A 22,130-nucleotide genomic window follows, 5' to 3' on the forward strand; every position below is an offset into this window, starting at 1 on the left:
GAGAACAGCAGCAATCCTGCTCTCACCATCTGCCCAGACTGGGGTGTTTTAGTGTATTTTACAACATTTTTGTGTCACCAATAACAAATTTCCAGAGATTGGAAGGTGATAAGGAAAAAGGAGCCCCCAGCACTCCTTTCCCTATTTTTCTTGGCTCCCTTTCAGGTGTCAGCAGCCTGCATCTCACAGTCACTGCAGCTGCATCAAGCACCTTGTTCTTGTGTAGAGAACATCAGTGCAGATAAGTGCAAGAGGGTGCTTGCTCTGGTCCCTGAGCTCTGGATCCTGCTATTAGTGCCAAGGCTGAGCACAAAAGCCTCACTCAGAGGGAGGGTACATCATCTTCAGTTAGCAGCAGGGAGCTTGTTGCAATGCTCCCAGGGCCCACTGAGCTCCCTCAAATGTCTCCTGGCTTGTGAGAGGATGGGCCTTTAGCTATGATTTATCCAAGATTCTGCTGAGGTGCTCTTGTCCACAACAGGTCTGCCTTTGCAGGGAAGGCATGCCAGCAGCTTCCTCTGGGTTTGGAAAAGTCACTTCCACAGTTATTCTCTTCCTGGAGAAGCACATTTGATTTACCTTAGGAAATTAGTGCTGCTGCATTGACCTTGATGGATCTAAGCTGTGTGGTTTGTGTTTGGTTCAGGACAGCTCAGTGGCATTTCTTAATCACTATCAAAACTGTTCACTTTGTGATAACTTCAGCATTTCCAGCTTTGGTCTTACAGCAGAAGCAGCAGTGCCTTTTCTCTGTGAGTTCCTCATTTTTTTCTGGCACTTCTCAGGTGTAGGGAAGGGGCATATTGGTGTTGCATCTCCAAGACCTTCCTCACTGTTATCCTCAGACAGTGACTAGGAAAGATGCAACATGAGCTGGTTATCTGTGAAAAAGAATTCTTTCTGAATGATTGATATGTGGGAATATTCCAGTCTCTGCCTGTCTGCTTTTGTCACTGTGAGACTGAGGCATCACCTCTGTCTTCTGTCCTTATTCCCATTTTGGTGAATGGCTGGCTGAGGAGCTGCAGAAAAGGTAGCAAGCCCAAGAGACATGGGATGCTGATACAGCTCTCCAGTGTTTGGAGTGATGCTGCTGGGCGTGCCCAGCCTCAGGTGAGCGTGGCAGTGACACCCTTGGAGTGGCTTTCCCCTGCCTGCCTGGGACCTTGTAGCTTCAGGGTATGAGTTATTACCAAAATTTAACACTGTCTCAGCCAGGTAAACAAAGAAATAGCACTCTTTGCTCATAACTGGAGGGAGATATGGCTCTGCTTGGCTTCTTGAGAGCTGCCTAGAGTTTGTGCACAACTCCATATCCAAAGCCTCCCTTTTCCTGGTGCCTGACCACCAGGTGACAAGCAGAGGTACTAAATCCCTGTCCCCAGCCATCTGCAGAGAGAGGAGTTACCCAGGGACCAGCCCTGGCATTGCTCCCTGAAACTCATGGAAGTACTACTGCTTCCAGATGTCCTGCCTGTCCCCTGCATGTCCAGTCATGTTTATTAAACCTCTGTAGCAGATTGGGATTGGGAATCAAAGGGATAAAGCACAGTTTGGGGTCTGTGAATGCTTGCAGAGCCTGGGGCAGGGAGATGGGAGCAAGGAGTGATAATGTACTAAGCCACTGCAGGTGCTGGATCAACAGAGGGTGAACCAGCCCCTTGCTGCCCTCCCACCAGCAGACTCCCACAGAGATGTGCAATTCAAACAGCAGAGACCTGTGGGGGATTTCCTCCTGCCTTGTGGCACCTACTCTTGCCCTGGTTGGCAGTCATCATTGGATGTGTTGCCTCACGCCAAACTTATTCATAGATGCCTAATCCTCTGCAACCAACCAGCTCGGTGTCGAGGACTTCCTTCCAAGAGCCAGATATGTCAGTACCATTATACATGTGGGTCTTGAGTGACTTGTGCAAGGCCAGGCAGCAAACTTGTGGCTGAGCAGGTGTTGAAAACCAGCTCTCCCAAGCTTTGAGTTGGCAGCCTTTCCACCAGGAAATCCTTCATTTAACTTTCCACCGCAGCAGATGGGCTTGCATCGATGTAGGAGGGAAGTCTCTGTGCGCTCGTGCATTTCTTCCAATCCTTCTTCACCTCCTCACACTTCTCCTGAAGGCATCTTCTCTCAGGGTGAAAAAATACTGTTCAGTGTCTAGGAGAAAGCAGAAAGGGAGCTGGATTGCCTCTGGCACCACGAACTGAAGAAAAGAATGGAATCGTTTTGGGCAAGGTTCAAGGCAGGTCATGCAAGTTTGCAAACAGCTTCTGCAGGGCTCCATCAGCAGCTCTTATCCAGGTTTCTCTGCCACCTCTCACATCTCTTTCCTTCAAAGCAGGAACAAACTGCCCTGGAACAGGCTGACCTTCGGCATAATTATTTCTGCTTTTTTTCCCCCCAAGTCAGAGTCACCCAAGTAAAAGCTGAGGAAAGCTAAAGCAACTTCAGCTTTTTGTCAGCTTTCCTTGCAACAGTGGCAGGGCTGTTGTTCTGCTCTTGGCATTAAGTAAGAAATCAGTGTTACCATGGGAGCAAACTCCCAAACAGGTGGCGATCACACACAAATTAACCTGAACCAGTGCAGGAGGCACCACGTCCCCCTGCGGATCCACCAAGGGTAGAGGAGATCTCATTACTCTTTGTTTGTGCTCAGAGTGTGGCTGTCCAGAGGATGGTGCCCAAATAGATAAGGCTCTAGGCACAGATGTCCGGTCTGATTATTCCTTTCCTTTTGCAACAAACCATATGGTACTATGGGCAGCACAGATATCTGGCAATCAAAATTCCTGGGCTCCCTCCCTGACTTTGCCATTCATTCATTTAATTTTCAAAGCAGTTTTCATGCATCAGCAAAACTTGCTGTCTTGAACCTCCCCACCTCCTTAAAACACTGGAGGTGTTTCCTTAAAACTCCCATATCACTGGAGGTGCTTTTAAATATAGTCACCATGTCTTGCTTTGCTATCGCAAAATTAGGTGCACTTAATGCTGGTAAACTACTTTGCCACCGACAGATAAAAGGCACTACAGACAGGTTGCTAATCAGTTTGATTAAGTAAAGCACCTAAAGTTTGCCACTGCTGCTGGATGATTGCAGGCTGATCCGTCTATAACCCACAGGAGTAAGATGAATTAGGCATGATAAGCATTGTTTGGTTTCTGGTGCGTCAACCAGTGAGTGAAATGACTTGGTGTTTATATGCCAGGTCACAGAGAAAAGTTTCTTGTGATTGGAAATGATTAGGCACAGTGATTAATGCTTCCAGGGCTCTTTGATCCAGAGCTGCCAGTTGGAATGAGTCTTGCTGCACGGAGACATCCCAACTGCCTGGTAACAAAAGTGCAGGGGGTAGAAAATTGACTGAAAAAATGTGGGTGGGGATGGGAAGGCTCTGCTGTAAGATATGCTCTTTTTCCATCGGGCTCCAGGCTTGCATTCTTTGAACCATCCTCTTATTCCTGGAAGTCAAGGCAGTTTGTAACTCATATTGTGCTTGTCAGGTTTATTCATTTTAAAGAAAAAGTTCAGGAAGATTGCCAAGTCATCTGAACTTCCAGCACTGATAAGGACCTCAGGGTTTGCTAAGTTAAGAAGACAACATCTCAAATCCAAGAAAAGCTTTAGAATACAGCACTTTTTGAGTAGTCTCAACTCTTGTGAAACTGTTATTTCTCTCAGTGTGCAGGTGGCATCTCCTTTGTGATGGATGGTGCTTCTTTCAGCCATAAGAATTCCCATTTTTAACCCTCAATTAGAATATTCCCCCTTTATCACAGGTGAAATATTTGAAATAATTTCCTATGACAGGACACAGGAAGATTTGCTGACTAAGAGGTAGATTTCCCAACATTTCTTACCATTCCCTCACCAGCACACCATTTATCTTCATTATTTTTGTCTCCTTCATGCCATGGGTGCTATGCTTGAACCTGAACCAACTGGGGAACATGAACATGGCTGCATTGCCCACTACATTTTCTTTACAGCCAGGACTGCATTGTTTGTCATGCTCACTGTCACACCTGTCTGTCCATACTTGGTCCTCCTGGGGTGATGTCCTTTTTTGTGTGATTTGTGGATATCAGGATGGGATTTCAATAAAAATTGAGCATAACCTGTTAGCAGGTGGTATATGGTCATTCAAATTAGGTCTGGAAAATTAGGAGTGAAGACTCTAAAATGTCTGGATGTACTGCGGAGCTGAATTGTGGGTGTCCACACCCAAGGGCATGAAGCCATTCCCAAATCACTATCTGCTCTCTGTTTTAGGAGAGCCCCAGATCCATAGCAACTTACCATACCTCAGAATTCTTCTACTGCAAACCCAGGTGGTTCAGCAGCTACAGCTGTTTTTGTTCAGGGAAGGGAGGAAGCAGCAGCTGGGGCTGCCCCCTCCTCAGGCTACCCAAGGACATCCCTGCTGCTCATGGCCAGCTCTGTGCTGGCCAGCTCTGTGAGCTCTGCCTGAGCCCTGCCTAAGTACTGAGCATTTTGGCCATCCCACATTTCGCTTTGCTTGTATTTCTACTGAAGACTCCTGATTTTACAAAACATGGGAAAACTTTTGAGATACTGGAAATATTCAGGAGCTGAGAAACCAGTGGATGAAAACTGGTGCCCACCCATGTAGGTCAGTGTAAGGAAGAAATTCTAACACTTTTTTAACCAAACTTCAGTTTCTTTGGGTGCATCTATGTTTTCCATGTTTTGCCAAGCACAAGAGCTTGCAGAGACCAGCACTGACAACTTCTTTGACATGGGAGGCCCATGTCCCATCTTCCACTTGAGTCAATTGCCTGCAGAGACACCTGGCCAGACACCTTCCCACCACCATTTCATATATCCAGAGATTATCTGTGCCTTCCCTGTACTCGTAGGCCTGGGACCACAGCTGGTCCCCATACAAAGCCTCTGATCTCCGAGAGCGGAGGGATTTCTCTCCTCCGCTCAGCTGTTTTCACAAAATGCATTGAAAGCTTACCGTCTTAGCTTACCATGTCAGTTCTCCGACATGTTTGTTCCTTCCAGCCAATGTATTCAGCAGAGGGAGGATGGACAGACAGCGAATTCCTGGATATTTTTATGTGGGAAATTGGTATAAATATGAGTATACAAGAGTTTCCTGCCTTTGTGAAGTTGTGCTTCATACTTGTTTTCAAACCTATGTTGTCTTCCTGTGCATGGTCTGAATCAGTTAATATCTAATTGCAGGTAATTTTTATAAAAATAGGTGCCTACTCTGCCTATTTTCCAATTTCCAAGTGGCTCCATGGTGGCTGCTTGGCTGCTGCCTGCCCTGCTGCTAATGTTGCTGTTTTCCTCCCCAGCTTGTGTGGCTGCCCTGGCATGTTGCTGGGACAGGGAGCAGTGACGCAGGGTCTCCTGGAAGTCTGTGGATGGGCCAAGTAAAACACAGCTGGGCATCATCCCAAGTACCTCAAAGACTGCTGCACTGAGTAGGTTCCCATTGTCTCAGACATCTCATTGTACTTAATAGCAATGGAGGTGTCTGTATCGCCCTCATTTACAGCAAGCTAGTGACTGGGGCCATGAAAGGGAGGAGTTTGGGGTTAGACATGCCTCCAACTCTTTGGGGTAGGAATCACTGCTTATCAGAAGCAAATTTGGAGAGGTATTTCAGGTATGGCTTCCATGCTGGAGACAATTTCACACTGGTGGAAGCCATCTCAGAGGTGTGTGACAGCACTTGGTGGCCTCGACACTTCCCCAGCCACATGCCCCTGGCACTGCTCCAGCTCATTGCCAGCCTACTTGCTGCCTTGCTTGCCTGCCACATGCAAGACAAGAAAATGCTGGCGTGACTGATAAACCCATCTTCCTTATCATGTTCATCTTGGTATGGATCCTAGCAGGGAGGCAGTGGGTGGGATGGTGAGTTCAAAGGTGGCTAGTCAAAAAGTTAGCTTAATTATTTGTCTTGTTATTGCTACCACAGTTAACCCTTTGGCTGCTGGCTCTGGAGTAGGGTATCTGTGAGGATCTGCTCATCTCTCAGGCTCATGGCTCGAGCCATGACAGGTGTTTCTCTTAGGTGAGACCTTTGGTTGCAGCCAGTTTTGCCTTTACTGGTAGCAGTTTATTTTTTTCCTCTTTCATTAGTGTTGCTGCTCCCAGTAAGAGGCTGGGCCATGCATGCCTGACCAAGCCCATGAGGTGAAGGGCAGGGCTCATGCTCCAGGCTGGCATGACATGGAGCATAAAACAAAACTGTAGTTGGGGAGGTGTGACTAGCAAGAAGCACAAGACTCACAGCCCCTCTGGGCAGGGTTAGACTGGGCAGACACCTGGCAGAGAGAGTGTCTGCCAGGTGTCCAGGTTAGGGTGCAACCCAGGGCATTAAAAGTCTGGGTGTGTGAGAGCTGGAGCTGCTGTTTTTGTTAGTTAGAGATCTTAAATATCTTTGTATGTTGGACATCCATGGAAAGAAATTGCTGTTGGATCCTTACTGCTCTCTACTCCAAATTGAAAAAGCTCAGGACAATTTTTTCCTCTGACATAAATGCATAGCAAAGTATCTGTTGAGAAGATATGGGAAGGAATCACAGAAACAGAGACAAGACTAGGTTAGAAGGGGCCTCCTGACACCATCTCATCCAACTTTCCATTAAAAACAGGGTCTTAGATTAGGTTAGTTGAGGCCAAATCAATTTACATCTTTATTATTTTTAGTGAGAAATATTCCACTCTCTTCAGGCAACTGATCCTAATGCTGCTCTCACAGAAAAAAGTTTTTTGATATTCATGTGAAACTTCCCTAGAACTTCCGTAGAAGCCAGTTTTGCCCGTTACTTTTTCTCATATCATAGTACATCCTTGTGAAGAGATGTGTCTCCTCCAGAGACACAGGATACTTTTTAGGTATTGGAAGGCAGTGATTTGATTTCCCCACACTAAACCTTCCCTGCTGAAGTCTGAGCAAGCAGAATTCATTCAGTTGTAAAGTTCTCCACCCCTCTAATCTTTTTGGTCCCCTCTGGACCATCTCCAGGCTTTCAATGTCTCTTGAACTGGGAAGAAAGAAACTGAACAGTGTGTTCCAGGTATGGCCTAACAGGTGCTGAGCTGAGTAGAAAGATCACGTCTCTTCATCTACCAGCAACAGTCTCACTAATTCAGCCCAGGATGCTGTTGACTGTCATTGCTGCCAGGATACTTGGCTGGCTCATGTTCCTCTTGCTGTCTGCCAAGACACCCTGTGCCTTTTCAGCAGAGCAACTGTCCAGCCAGCCAGTGCCCAGCTGGTGCTTCTGCTTGGGATTATTCCATCCCAGATTCAGGCCTTGACATTTATCTCTGCTGAACCTCATGTTCATTCTTGTTGGCCAAACCTCAACAGTCCATTTAGGTCTCTATATGGTGACTTTTTTTCTTCTAGCACTGCTACCTCTTCACCCAACTTAGGCTCATCCTCAAATTTGGTGACAATGCATTCAGGTCTACCTTCCAGACCACTTATAAAGCTGAATTGCACTGACTTCAGAAGAAATTAATTTGTGCCCATGTGCCAGCATGACTTTGAGCCTTTTAACTTTTGAGCCTCTGAACTCAACATTTTATTCAGTTCCTCAGCCATTTTGTGTTTCATCTGCTCAGACCATTTCTTACTGTTTTGTCAAAAAGGATTTTGAGGGAGGCTGTGTCAAGCACTTTGTGAAAATCAAGTTGATGATGATATCCACTACTTTCCTTTCATCCACTGAGCAGGATTTTTGGTCAAAGTAGGATTGACCCTTCAGTTTGTCCATGTTGGCTTTTCACATTCAGGTTCTTGAAATGTGTTTGCATGGAAATAGCTTTTGTAAGGACCCGTTCCATAGTTCTCTCAGGGACTGAAACAAGGCTGACTGGTCTGCAGTTTCCTGGATCTTATTTCTGGCCCTTTCTGTAGGTAGACATAGTCTCCAGACTGGAAGATATCTCTCCACAAACCTGTTTACTCTTTTGTTTTTCACTTTCCCAGCATGGGGAACTAATGTGTTTGATACCAGACAAATGGCTTAAAGCCCTATGGATATCAACATGCATAGAACAGAAGATCCTTGTGTGTGTTGATACCAGTGCAAATTAGTTCAAGAGAACAAAATCTGGGCTGGAAAGGACAATAGTTCATGGTTACATTTGGTCACCACCTAAATTCTAAAGGTGGTCTTGTTGATGGTGAAATAATCCTGTCTGCAGATCTAGGTGAACTAAAGTGCAGTTCTGTGTAGCTTGAGCTATCTTTAATACTACTCTTCCAAGTTTAATTTAGTAGGGACTGGTCTTTGGTCTTGCATGCATTCAGCAGTCAGGATTTTGGCCTCTCTGCCAGTAGCTGGAAGCCAGGTCTCTCCAAGAAATGAGCTTGGTTTCAAGGGACTGTTGTGATACTGCATGCAGCTGACTGGTACCATGATGATGGGGTCCTTAGATGGAGTTGTCACCTCATGAGATGTAGCTAGAGTTCTTTTAGGTATGTGTAAGGTATGTGTAAAGTTTGCATAGACCACAGCAATAAGCTGCCTAGTTTTGAACTTACATTGATATCAATAATTACATATATCCATCCATACACTGTTTAGTCAATGCAGTTATTTGGCATGATTACCCCAAAATACAGCAACATGCACTCTCAGACTCGTATGCTTCTTTCATGTTCCAAAACAAGATATACATCTTTAGTTCAGACTTTCCAGTTTTGAAATATTAGGAGTTATCCATTGATACCACAGTAGTTGTACTGGAACCTGAGTTTTACATTTTAATAATCACCGTATTAAATAGGAAATACCTTCTCTCCACTGCTAAATGATGGGTTTTTCTGCTCCAGCTCAACAAGTGCCCAAGTCCTTCATGTATCAGCTGTTGGTGGCTCACAGTCTGACTTCTGAGAAGAGCAAGAAGAGGATAGCAAGGGCTGAATAGGAAGTTGTTGAAAGACCAGGAAGGTTCATGTGAGGCCTCTGAATGGGACTATCCTCCTAGGCAGTGATTTGTTAACATTCAGCTGCACATGGGTGTCCTTCTTCTGAACCAATGGATTCAAATTTTAAGGTGTAATTGTAATTACAATTGTAATTGTAAAGCAATTGACATGACATTGCTTAGCACTAATTATTAATATTCACAGAACAGGTAGCTGTCTGTCTTCCCTTTAGGGGAGCGGAAACCCAGCATCCACCCAGACTCTGTTAATACCAACCCCAAGTTATTTCAAGATGCTAAAAAGGAAAGTGTTCTTTTATTCCTAATTTTTCAATTACCTGTGTCTGGTCTGTCTGGAAAGGGTCAATAGAAAACAAGATTCCATTGGATCTTGTCATGAAGAAACATGTCATTGCAATACCCATGGTCAGTGTTATGTGCGTACACATTAATAGTCAGCTGAATCTAAATAAACATGCAGAATGCCTGGTTTTGGCTGAACAAGAAGTGGCAGCCGTTTGCACTGCTGTTTCCTCCATGCTGTGGGCTACCTGCTGGCTTTGCAGAGGTGGAACAGTTTGGGGTGTCATTGCTTGAAGCACTTTGTCATGCCCTCCCACAAGCCCTCCTTCCCTCTGTCTGGCTCCTTGCAGGTTTTCAATGAAAGGCCCTGTTCACACATGCAGCAACTCAAATTATCTCTAAATAAACCAGTATATGTGGAGAGTAATTCATGAGCACTTCCAGCACAGTGATAAATGGCAGGCAGGGCCAGTGTGTACAGGGTGGCCCCTCAGGCATGTGTCTCAATCAAGTTGTGCAAAGATACTGTAGAAGGGTGTGGAAACATGACCTTAAAATAAGAGCTGTGTCTTTTGGAGCTTTAGAGACCAGATTGTAAGTGACAGACATGCAGTATTTGATCTGTCACCTCCTGTCTAACATTTTATTTCCAGAACTTGACACATACTTCAAGCTTTACCCCCTATTCCTCCCCATGTGACTACCAGTCTACTTCCTGAAAAAACAACAGTCACCTTAGCCTCTTAAAGACACCTTAAACAGCCAGGTGTGATAAATAATTACAATAAATTTGAAAAGTTTATGTACTGACCAGCTGTTTTCCAGCCCTTGCTGACAAAATTCTTGAAGTGCAGTTGAGCTTTGCCTCAGCAGATGCTATTCTTCCGTGATGACCAAGAGAGAGAGGAAAAGTCTGCAAATGCAAGAGCTCTAGGAGGTTGTGGCCAGGTTTATCCCAGCAGGTTAAATAGGGACAAGGCATAACCCTGGGCACTGGTGTATACCTGTCCATTCTGTAAGCTGTTAGCACAGCTCCAGCCCCAGCTAGAGCTTCTCCAGACAGTGCCTGGGCACCATCTGTGGATGCACACTGGCCAGAGGCCATCACCAGTAGCAATTAGGCAGCAGACACCTTGTTCTGTGGAAGTGAAAGGGCTTGGCTGTCTGGATATGAGCAGTTGGGTAGTTGATTCCAGTGCCAAGGGATGGAACCAACTTGTCTTATTTACATGTATGGACAAGATGAAGGTTTTGGAATACAGGAGCCTCAGTGATGAGGTAGAACAGATGTGAATTTTGCAATTTCTATTAAACTTTCAAGTACTGCTTTCAGATACTCTCTCTCTTGAAAATCCTGTGCTTGCTGAATTTCTATTATTGCTCTCACATGGCAAGGAGGGGAAGAAACCCTTGGGCTTCAGATAGTAGACATAAAATAATGTGGAAAAAATGTTAAATGGCAGGAGGAGTTTTGTTCTGGTCTACAGACAAACTGTAGGAGATACATAGATCACTGATGATACAGTTAGAAAGTATGGTGTATCTTCCTATTTGTGAGAAGAGGAAGATGGCACGGAAGGAAAGACAGCTCAAAAATATGGCAATATTAAACACAAATAGTATAGAACCTGATGTGCAGTGTTTTGCTTGTCACATAGTAATGTCTGTGCTATGTCTGTACACATCTCTACTAGTGTCTGTTTTATTATTAGGAATAATAAAAGACATCCACTGTAGTCAAACTGGTCATGCTTGTTGTTGAAAAAAATGACTATTTTTCTGCCCTTGAAATTCCAGCTGACATTGTTCTGATTCAGTGCTGTAAAGCTCATCCTTCATAAACCAGCAGTCCTGGAATCCAGCACAGATGAATTATAGATTAAATGTATTTTTGCCCATTATGTCAATGCATTGCCTGTACTGGGGAACCCAAAATTGAACACAATGCTCCAGATACAATCTCACAAGTGTCAAATAAATGGGAATTAAAGCTTCTTTAACTTACACAGTTGTCTCACCATAGGAAGTAGCCTGGTTGGTCAGACAAGAGATCAACAGCACTCTGCTTGTCTACACCGACATGATGGGTTATCTCCAGAGGAGCTGGCATGTCTTTGGCTAAGAAACTAAGCTAAGAAATGTGCCTGGCTTGAAAAGTAGAAGGTGGACCTTGGTCCTGCCTGTTTGTACCACATTGAAGTATCTTCGTGTCCTGTTGAAATGGAGTCCCATGAGCATAAGATGCATGGCCTAAACAAAGGAGGCAACAGGGGTTATTTTGGTATCACAGAGGGCTTAGTGTATAGGATGGTTCTCTCTCTGTCCCAAATGTTCTTTGAACCTATTTCTGTGTTCATTCAGTTTTTTGACTTGCCTGCTTTTTAATAAAACTAGACCTGAAGAGACATGCAACTTGACTGAGGTGCCGTGCTTTAGCTGAACCGCTGGTTAGTGGAGCTGCCTAAGTGTTTGCAACATGTTTGCAGGATGGTAATGTGAAGAACCATGTGAATAAATGAGTAGCCCTAAAGTGCTGAAAATAAATGCTCTGTGATGGATTGAGGGGCTGGGGGAAAAATGCCCCCTCTCCTTGCCTTGCATCCTCTCATTATGCATTATACCCCCCATCCTTTCATTATGCTCACCGGGGTGGATGAAGGGGATCCTTACAGGGGGAGTTACAAAGCTCTTGTCCTGTTCCCAAATGTGCACTGAGCAACCCGAGTGCCTCCTCTCAGGCTGGGAGGTCTGAGCACTGCCAAGAGCTTCTGGCCCCCTCTCCCAGCCTGATGCTTTAAAAGAATATCGTTGGCTCCATGACACTGCGGGTCTGTTGACTTGTGTTTGTATGTTTGTGCTGGGATGTGTGCACAACTCAAAAGCAGGTCTGAGGTTAAGTAAAGCCCCTTGCTTGGTGGGTAACCTTGATCAACATGTCACAGAACGTGACAGCTTCCATAATGGTTTTTAAAAAATGTGTACAGGGTTAGCTGCCAGCTTCCAGGGAGGGATATGTGTAACCACTTGAAATATTCAACTTCTGAGCTCTGCCATCTTCTCCACAGCAGTTTTGAAGACTGCTTGATTTCTCTATGCCAGGCAGTTACTGTACTATTTATCTGACATCTCTGAGTTTTGTGTGGCTTACTGAAGGTTTTTTCATGTCAGAGATTTAATATAGGCTTTAGTGTTCTGGTTTTATTTGCTAGTGTTCTATCTGAAAAAGAATTGTTGGGATTTTTTTATTTTATATTATTTCTTTCTCTATTTATGTCTCTCTTTATGGGCAGATATTTAATACTTTTTAAAATTTACTCCTTTATCATGTCTTAATTCAGGCATCTAAAACCATGGCCCACTTTGAACTTAGGCCAAACAGCCCTGCCATGACAGGACATGGTTTTCTCTTGGTTGAGCACACAGCTTAACTCAGCATAGATGAGTTTGGAGGTGGGGATGATAAAAAGATACCTAAGCTGCAAGGACATAACTAAGTTTTGTCCTATGTACATTATTTGTAGCATACTCTTATGTCCCTCCAAGACAGGGGATGTGGATTGTGCTCTTTACGGAAGGCCTATATAAGCATTAAATGCTGGAAATAAAAAGATGATTGAGAATGATTTTGCAGTCATTATGGATTTTCATTTCAAGAGTGATGTGACTGCTGGGGTCAGTAATAATAACCAGAGTAGGCCTACATTTCACATACACTCATAAACAAGTGATGCGGTATTTATATGAAAAGAGGAATACTTACGATGCACAAAGATTTTATTAGAGAGGCAGAAATCCAGAATGATACCATAACCTGCCCACTACCTTCTAAGGTCACAGTCACCTCTTCTGCCAATATTGGAGTAATTTGCCACCAATCTCATTTGCTACATACTTTTCAGTAATGTACTTCTGCTACACATCTTGAAAGAGTTTAGTGGTAAACTGGTTCTCCCATCCCCTCTGGACCTCAGTGCAAATGAGAAATTAGAATCAGGTGAAAGGCTTATGAAAACAACTATTTTTGGCTTAGCCTTGATAGGACAACAATTCTGTTGTTCTGCTCTGATATTGTCAGCGTGATTCATCTGTAGAGGACTTTCTGGCCCATTTTCTTTAAAAATGTTCTCTATCCAGGGACCTGACTGGGACTTTCTAAAACTGGAAATACTGAAAAAGAACAGTTTGCCTGTTTGTATAATGTTGGTTAACCCTTTCTGTAGCACCTGACCTCAAAAGGTAGAATATGTGCTATCTTATGCAGGAAGGTGCTTTCAACCAGAAGCGTGTTTTTATGGACTTTTTTTTTCCTTTTTTCCCAGGGGGATGGGGATTATGGAGAGACCAGGTTTTAAGGCTGTTGTGGAGACTTAGTTCAGGTATCCTCAGAGAATGAATAGCTGATGGCTGCTTCAGCATGGGAAGAATGGTCAAGACTGGATAATGCCACTCTGAACCTCGTCTGGCCTCTGGTGGTACCTTGCAAGCCTTGGGTTTCAGAGAATTTTCCTAGTCTTTGAGAGTCCCAAAGCATGAAGACTGCTGCTGAGCTTTGAGGGTGCCACCCCTGGCAGAAATGTGATGCTCAGCAAGAGCCTGGAGATATTTCCTCCTTTAGTCCCTTGTTGTCTAGGATGCAGAAATGCCACTTTTCCCCAAACTGGGAAAATGTTTTCTTCAGTCACTCAAATAGCAGAAAACAATGCATTGGAGAGCAAGGGTTAGGGGGAACTCAGTCTTGCCATCCTCCCAGCAAGGATATGTCCCTTCCTTTTCACTTGTGTGTTTTCCCTGAAGCTACAAACTCAGGTTGCAGCTGGATAAGTGCTTACTCGGTGTAACACTGAATAATCTCTCTTTCAAGGGCTTTAAGTGCTACTTTGAATTAGGACTTTAGAAAGGTAAAGGCCAAGCTCACTTTGCCAAGAGGAGCTTCCATTCATAGAGTCAGGAAGTGATCTGACACGGACATCGATGACCTGCTTTGTTATCTGTATGTGAAATCTGGATCTGCTGAAACCAGTGGCAAAACTGCCATTGATTTTAAGAGTTCTGAATTTCATTTTCAGTATGTTTATTTGCATTATTTTTTTTCCTATAATGTTTGATATGTAGACATAGAGGTCAGGGGGAAAATACTGATGTGATTGAGACACACTTTCCATTATGGTAAGGGGTGGGCAGATGTCACTGTGGGAAGATATATTCAGAGTTTTGCCTGGCACTTTGAAATGCTTTTAATTTTTTCCTAGCTGCCATGCTTCAGCCTTCCAGGTTAAACTTGTGTATGAATGGCAGGACTTATTATTTTGAGTGTTCTGTGTTTTTCTTCATTATTTTGATACCAAACTTGCAAAACATTCCTCTTAGCAGGGCAATTCATCCTCTACTGGATCTTAATGAGACAGTGCTTCCTTTCCTGGGAAAGTATGTGCCTCTGGTGAGAAAAGCCCACCTTTCACAAACCACAGCTAAAGCTTGTTTTTTCACTGAAGCACAAAGCACACAGCCACTTGCAAATGTCAGTTTTCTTAGCATGAAGCAAATATACATTTTATAAATGTATATATACATTTATATATACATTTAATATATAAATGTATATAATGTATATAAATGTATAAAATATGCATTTTATAAATGTATATATCAAGACATGTTTTGATGTGGGTCTTGAACAGGGCTTCAGTATAGAGATAGCTCATCTTTAATTTATAGTTACATGCAATTGAACCATTCCAGGAAAAGCCATTTTGTGGTTCTTGGGTCAGGGAAGTAGAAGGAGGATAAAAACCTTCTGCCCTAAACAGTAACAGATAGGACAGGCAGAACAGATCTATGTTCCCTAAGTGAAAACTTAGTAAAGGGTTCTTAAAATGTTTCTCATTATTAAAATCACTGAGAGATTTGTGCTAAAACTCTTTCAGGTATCAGCCCTTCTTTCTCTGGGTAAAAAACAAACACTCCTTTTTTTTTTGCTACCTCTGTTACCACAAGCAAATTCAGTTAAATTCAGCTGGCAGGCAGTCACCAGTGGTGTTCCCCAGGGCTCAGTACTGGGCCCAGCTCTGCTTAATCTCCTTATCAGTGATATTGATGAGGGGATTGAGGGCACCCTGTAAGTTTGTGGACAGCATGGATCTGGGTGGGACTGTTGACCTGCCAAAGGGGAGGAGGGCTCTGCAAAGGGACCTGAACAGGCTGGGTTGATGGGCCGAGGCCAAATGTATGAGGTTCAACAAGGCCAAGTGCCAGGTCCTGCACTTGGGTCACAACAACCCACAGCAGTGATACAGGGTAGGGGCAGAGTGGCTGGAAAGCTGCCCAGAGGAAAAGGACCTCTGATCAGCAGTGGCTGAACATGAGCCAGTGTGTGCCCGGGTGGCCAAGAAGGCCAATGGCACCTGGCCTGCATCCAAAAGAGTGTGGCTAGCAGGGTCAGGGCAGTGATTGTCCCCTGTACTGAGCGCTGGTGAAGTCACACCTCAATCCTATATTCAGTTTTGGGCCCCTCACTGCAAGAAAGACACTGAGGGGCTGGAGTGTGTCCAGAGAAGGGCAATGGAGCTGGGGAATGGGCTGGAGCACAAGTCCTGTGAGGAGCAGCTGAGGGAGCTGAGGGTGTTAAGCCTGGATAAAAGGAGGCTCAGGAGAGACCTTGTCACCCTCTGCAACTCTGTGAAAGGAGGCTGTAGCCAGGTGGGGCTCAATCTCCTAAGTAACAAGTAACAGGACAAGAGAAAATGGCCTCATATTGTGCCAGAGGAGGTTGAAATTGAATATTAGGAATAGTTTATTAATTTTTTTTCACTGAAAGGGTGTTCAAGCATTAGAACAGTCTGCCCAGGGAATTGGTGAAGTCACAATCCCTAGAGAGATTTAAAAGATGTGTAGATGTTGCACTTTAGGGACATGGTTTCGTGGTGAACTTGGAAGTGCTGAGTTAACAATTGGACTCAATGATCTTAGAGCTCTTTTCCACCCTAAAGAATTCTATAATTTTAAGATGTAACCACAGGTTTTAATCTGATTATGAGACCTACTGCAGGAAATTCTCTGGCCTCTCTTGTGCCCAGTTTTGACTTTGTTGATTCAAAATGGCATTTTTTTGTCCTGAATATTCATCAATCATTTGAGTCCAGCAAAAATTTTAGTAGTGTGGTAACTTTATAGAGGGAGTTACAGTCTTCTAGGAATCAAAAACATTTTATAAACAGTAATTCATTCATGCTTTCCTTCTGCACGTATGCAGCCCCCACCAAGGATGAGGAATGTCTTGGGTTTTTGTAGGGGATATCAATGGCAAAGATGGATGTAGGCAGCACAAAATCTTTAAAAAACTTGAACATTATCATAACTTTGTATTCATGCCTCTAAAAGAGCTATGGGATTTTTTAGGGGTCTGTACCTGTTGGTCTGTAGAGCAGTAACTGTAAAATCATAGTATTATTAAGGTTGGAGAAGACCCCCAAGATCATCAAGTCCAACCTTTGACAGAACACCACCATGCCCAGTAAACCATATCATGATGTTCCATGTCTACCCAGCGATGGCAACTCCATCGCTTCCCTGGGGAACCTTCCAATGCTTGACCATCCTTTCAGTAAAGAAATTTTTCCTAATATCCAACCTGACCCTCTTTTAGTGTAACTTGGGGTCATTTCCCAATGTCCTATTGCTAGTTTTGATTGTTTTGGGGTTAGTGCTGCTGTACCAAGAGTGGAAACACGTTGCTGGATTATCATTACCTTGGCCTGGAATATCTCAGTGCTCTTTGATCAGTACTTGAGTGAGAGAAATTTCATTGTAGCCCTTGTCTGGTACTGCAGGTGCCTGTGTACTGCAAATAGAGCTGCGTGTCTGGCAGCATTGCCTGTGTGCCTGTCCCTGCTCAGACCAGCTGGCTCGGGCTCCTTGCTGAAGGCTCTTACCTCAAGCAGCAGAGTTGTTGTGCACTGTGGTGTATTCAGCCTTTACTGATGCTCACCACAGCTTCTCCTGAAAGGAAAATGGGTCCTTGGCTAATCTGTCAGAAATTGGCTTGTCCTAAATCATAGGAACAAAGAAAAGCTTGTAAGGAAACAGCAGCTGCACTATCTCTATCAGCCAGCCTTTCCTTATTTCTATTACATGCAGCCTTTCTTATGTCTCTGACACTTTCAGGAATACTCAAATTCTGCTCTTCTTTTCTTTTTCTTCAGACCAACTGTCTTTGAGTGTGATCCAGACCCCAGTCAGTTTGAGGGAAGTCTTCCTAATGTTGTTGGCTGTCTTTGGATCTTCTCCATTGCTCTTTAGTAAATCGGAGGCACATGTTTGACTTCTTCTTAGAAAGCTGATCTCAGGAAGGTAGAAATCAAATAATTCCAGTGTAGCACCTCAATGCTCTGCTTGAAACAGATCTGTCAGAGGGTTGCTCACCCCAAAGAAGGAGATAACAAAGGAAGGATTTTCTCCTGAGTATAGTATAGTTTTTAATATTTTCTATTAAATAAAATCCAATGGAAAGTATAAAAGAGAAAGAAATCTTTTTGCGAGAGAAGAGCTTGCTCAAGCTTAAGAAGAGCTTGCTTCCTCTGCCCCACAGACAAATTCCACAGGATCAGCTACTTACACCCCTACTTGCTATAATAAAAGACCTAAAAACATAGTCAGATCTCACAATTTAATATATGCCAACAGGGTGAAATGGACCAAAAGTCTAAATCAGTACTGTCAAATAACTGTAGGAACTAAGGAAATAGGCTTCAAACCCTTACCCCAGAATCAGCAATGAATGTGGATTTTTTTTTTTTTGGAATTCTGTTTTTTGTTTGTTTTGGTTTTGTTTCAGTATTATTATTATTATCATCATTATTATTATCCTTATCACTGAATAGGAGTCTTTTATGGAAATAGGAATATTGCTTATTTCTGGCCTACTGGGCTGAGGTCTAAATTAAAAGAGCAGCTGATTTTCAGATGTCCCAAAGGGATGGAAGAGCAAAAAGGGAAAGGGTCCTTGATGGTGACTTCATGGAGAAACAGGAAAAGCACAGAGAGAACCCCCAAGGAGCAAGCTCCATGGTGCCTCCTCTGTGCCAGGGTTTTTGCCTGGGTCACAGTGCCATTGTACCCTAACTTTGGAGCAAAGCATCACTGAACAGGACAGTGTGTGAGAGCTCCTGGCCAAGCATGTCTGGAAAAAGGGACAGCTGCCACCAGTCACTCCAGGTGGATGGGATCAGCTGCTGAGGGAGCACCTGAGCTGGAAATGGGGATCTCTAGAACTCCATCTGTTTTCCATCTGAGCTGTACCTCTTGGTGCCGACTGGGCCAGGTGCACAGAGTGGTTCTGGTCCTCAGATCAGATGGGGCTTTCCAAGAGCACTCAGGAGCCTTCACTGGAAGAGGGTAAGCTGAGAAAGCTGCAAAGTCAGCTTCTGCTTGGGCTGAAAAAGAAAAATTCAAAGAGGGCAACTGTGTGGGCTGGGTGGCAGGTTTGAGGGGTAGAAGATAGTGTGATAGGAAGTGTGGCTTGGTGTTCCCCTCCTTTCCCTAAAGAAAGGGTTTCATGTCTTTAATTTGATACTTTATAAAATGAATCTTGCCTGTGTCAGGGGCAATCTCAGCTGCTCTCCTAGGTGTCTGGGCTGGGACTAGTGCTGATTTTACTGCTGCTCTTCAACAGAGACCTTTGGAGGCTAAACCTGACCCTTTGAGGCTTGGCAGAGATGTTACAGGTGAGTTGTATCTTGCTTTTGAAGGCCTTGCTGGAGCCTCTGGATGCTACTGAAATGCTTGCATATAATAACAACAACAAGGGCTTCTTCTCATCTCCTGTGCTGAGTAGGGTGTTCCCGTTTGGAGATGGCATCTGTGTCTGCCTGGGAGAACACTAGATTTAACACAGGGGAATGATTGGAACCTGGTAATAAATGTGTGGATACTCCAGTCCTTTTCCACAGAAAATCTGAAATCTAATAAAAATATTTATTTATTGTTTTATTTTGTCTTGCTTTCAGGTTTTATTATATTACAGCTACAGAGATTTAATTAAGAAGAATATTGAATGTGGTCAACTTTGTGCACACTAAGGATGTGATGAAAACAGCAGATACTGTGAAAACCCTTAAATAGTTCTGTCAGTCTCCTCAAAAAGAGGAAACTTGGTGTTTTCTAACCAGTATTTTCCTATCATGAAATAGGATTGGGGGATTTTAGAGGATGATAAATTGACTATGAGTCAGTGGGGCAACATGTGCTAAAGGAATCTGCTCTACTGTACTGCAGATAATGTGGTGTGTACTTCAAAAACTAACTAAAAACTACCCAGACATTGAATTTTCCACTTTCTTCAGCACTGACTGGGCCACAGGATGCAGTTTAGGGCTTCATGTTGTAGAAGTGGACAAGTGACAGTCCAGAGCTGAGACAACAGCAGTTGTGGAAAATGAGAATCAGTTTTTTTTTGCAGAGGAGGGTGCTTCCCTTACGGGAAGAGAAGTGAACAAGGACACCTCATGACAATTACACACATAAACACTCAGACTCTGCAGCAAGACACCTGATGCTCTGTCTCCAGGACCCTGCTCTGTATGGGATTAGAACTGCAAAGAAACAGCAAACAGAATAGCATGAGACCATCTCAAAGCGAAAATGGAGACCCAGCTACTTTGTTCTGCTTGTTGCTTGTGCATCTGTTCCACATTGCAAGAAGGCTGATACCAGTTCCTGTGTAGCCAAATACAGTCAGCAAAGCATACTGTGTGTTTTAAGCCCAAATTCTTGGGGAAGAATTAATCTGAAGGGTGTATTTTTATTGTCTTGACTGGCAAACAGCTGATCTGATGAGAAGCCTGTGGTAGTGCTGAAAGCTCACAAGAGTATTTCAGAAGCATCTTAATTCATGGCTCATATCTCAGTTTGTGCCTCCATGTTGTCGGCTGTTCTACACTAAGTCTTTCAGCATTTGGGTCCAGCTGCCTCTGCTCTTTTCAACTATAAAGATGAGGGTCACTTCTTCTCATTAGTCAGTAAAAGCTGAATTTAAAAATAACATGCTGATGTTGCTGCACGGAAGTGTTTAAGTTGGATTAAATATGAGAGAAAAATAAATCTGGGAAGATCAAGCTACAAAGGGAATTGCAGATTCACTTTCCAGTCTGAAAGATTTTTAGGGCAGAGACTGTCAATTATTTTGTTTGTACAACAATCTCAACATAAATGGGGCCTCTAGCTGCTTCCACAATGTAAATTATTGATGCTGTTAGGTTCCACAAAAGACACGTGCCTAGCTTTAAGCACAGGGGTAATAAAACTGACATCTAAAGGAATCCTTTAGCTCAAAGTTAAATATGTGCTTATGTTCTTTGGGCTTCTGGTGGCTGCTTTAGGGCTTATGTACCTGATGGGATCTTGAAGTAACAAAGCTGGCCGTGCTGTGATAGAGGATGCAGGTTTGAATAGACACACTTGGGAGTTCCAGATAATTCTTATGACCTCTCAGAGAAACTCAGCCCTGTTGACTTTGCAGGAAACCACTTGAAATAGATAGTCCTTATCCAAAGTGACAGCAGGTACACGATCCTAATAAAAGAAACATGGACCCGTTGCACATCATCCTGTCATTGCGTTACCTTGCCTGACAAAGGAAGGCGGCACACCGTGATCTGAAAGAGATCTGAGGTGACATGCTACCTGACAAGACATCCTGGCTGATGGAAAGAGAGCTGGGAGGCAGGGAGGGTGGGAAGGAAGCAAGGCTGGAACCACCTGGAGCTGTGGCTCAGCACTTGCTGGTTCCTTTGTGTTGGGTGGTCTGTGCCTGCACTCCCGGCGACAGATGTGAGTTCCTGAGGTGCCAAAACGAGCCTTGACTAAGCAGAAATAACAAAAAGAAAAAACTGAAGAGAAAAAAAAGTGGATAATCCTCAGGCTCTGGGGCCTTTTTGGCTTTTTATTTTTCACCCCAGCCTTCAAACAACCTGTGCTACAGCAGATTGCATGCCCTTATAGATTTGCTAGCCTTCACCTTTTGGAAAAAGCCTTGCTTTCTTTTTGTCTTAGTTTACATTCCTTTTCAGCCATCTCTCCCTCTCTTGGAGGTGGAAGTTTGCAATGTATTATGCATGATGTTATTTAAACCTCTACGTTGATTGTGGTTTCTATGGGGGCCCTTTTTTTGACGTTGTTCTTTTTGAATGTATCACCTGCCTTTCGAGCAAGACACTTCTGGCTTGGCTGTCCTTGCTATGAAATGTCAGAGGGAGCAACATGAGAGGAGCCCTAAGCTCTGCAGATACAATACCATGGTGGTCAGCAAAAACCTGCCTGATCACAACTATCTGTTCCGCCTGGGGCCTCTGTGCTCTCTGCATCCTTCAGTCTCTCTTCTCTGGTCTCCCTTTCACACACTTACCCCTTCCTGGGGAATAAGTTGCAGGCAGCCTATTGGAGGCAGTACCTGTGCTTCCAGCCAGGGGAACACCCTTCAGGAGGGTGAGCATGCATCAAAGGCATCCAGCTGCTAGGAAGGAGCTGTGGATTTTCCCTTTTCTTTACTCTTCCTGGGCAAAAGGGAAAGAAGCTGTGTAATGCCTCCTGTTCATCTCTTTATCTTCCCACTTGAAGTACAGAGCTGAGGGACAGCTTTCCATTCCTTACAGTTTTCACCATGCGGTTGTTTCTTTCAGGAACAAAGTGACATAAAAACCTTTGGGAGATGTACAGCAGGAGCCCATGAGAGATCTGCCCCTGATGAGCACAGAGAGGTGGGCTCTGACCTCTGCAAACAATGCTCTACTCACCCCACTGCCTCTGGTTCCACTTCAGCCTCCAAAAAATAGGATTGTGCCTCAGTGAGAGGAAGTATGACCCAGCTTTCCCAAGTGCTCAGTAGCAGGTTTGGCTCTGCAGAAGGAAGGT

The sequence above is a fragment of the Vidua macroura genome, chromosome 1 (assembly GCF_024509145.1).
Source record: "Vidua macroura isolate BioBank_ID:100142 chromosome 1, ASM2450914v1, whole genome shotgun sequence".
NCBI classification, from domain to species: domain Eukaryota; kingdom Metazoa; phylum Chordata; class Aves; order Passeriformes; family Viduidae; genus Vidua; species Vidua macroura.